Source organism: Atta colombica, unplaced genomic scaffold (genome assembly GCF_001594045.1).
Source record: "Atta colombica isolate Treedump-2 unplaced genomic scaffold, Acol1.0 scaffold98, whole genome shotgun sequence".
Taxonomy (NCBI): domain Eukaryota; kingdom Metazoa; phylum Arthropoda; class Insecta; order Hymenoptera; family Formicidae; genus Atta; species Atta colombica.
The window spans coordinates 226,721-227,728 of NW_017259592.1; the positions used below are offsets into that span (position 1 = coordinate 226,721).

General features: G+C 25.6%; 1 protein-coding gene across 3 annotated transcripts in view; it reads right to left on the reverse strand.

The window, feature by feature from the left end:
* Positions 1-1,008, reverse strand: part of LOC108693784 (paired box protein Pax-1) — a 135,046-nt gene that overhangs the window by 38,737 nt on the left and 95,301 nt on the right. The gene's annotated exons all lie outside the window — the stretch shown is intronic.

Genomic DNA, 1,008 nt, shown 5'->3' on the forward strand with positions numbered 1-1,008 from the left:
CTATCTATTTTTTTTATTTATGTGTTAAACAAGAAAAAAGTTGTAATCGACTCTTCCAGAATTGTTTTAGTGCTTCCAAACAATGTACATATAATCCAAGAAGAAATACCTTTTATATGCTATAAGAAACAATCTTATTTGTTCATGTATGAATTTTAGCCTGATAAGAGCTTATGTGTGGTTATATATGATTACAAGACTATATTAGGTATTATCATATTTGGATAGTGTATTTAAATAAGTTTAAACTTTAAATCTTATTTTTAGACCGTATATGTGAGAACAATAAAAACTAGAAGTTAAATTTCTATAACGGTCGAAGCTAGATCATTAATGCTTAAATAATTTAATGTAAATTATGTACATACTATATCTGTACATATATGCATATATAGTATATATGTAATCATTCGAACCGTGCCGAATTGATTTTTCGGATTCATAAATGCAATTAAATTACTATAATATCACAAATTAAATTAAATTAACAAACAAATTTTAATAATTTTTATGTTCAATTCGATATCATATTAGAAAGATATGTCCATGTGCTGAAAAACTGTAAATTAATTTTTGCGAACAATATTATACCTCGACCGGCAGTCAAATCCGGATCTTTTGTATTTCGTACGAGCGTCTTGAGCTTTTAAACTGAGACTTTATAATATTCTTTGCAATAATCGATACATGTATGAATACAATGTCTTTCTTTCAGTTTAAAAGCTAGTTTTAGGACGCTTACAAAGAATGCAAAAGATTCAAGTTTGATTCTCTGCCAATATTTTTCCTTGTAATAGTTTTTGCAATAAATTTATAGTTTTTTACTACATTAACATTTTTCTAATATTGCTTGATTGAGCATTAAATTATTAAAATAGCTTGCCTATTTTATTTAATTTCTGATATCATTACTGTAATTGTGTTTACAAGTCCGGAAAATTCAATTCGGTGCAATTCGGACTACATATGTATTATATGCATGATACAAATATATATATATATATATAT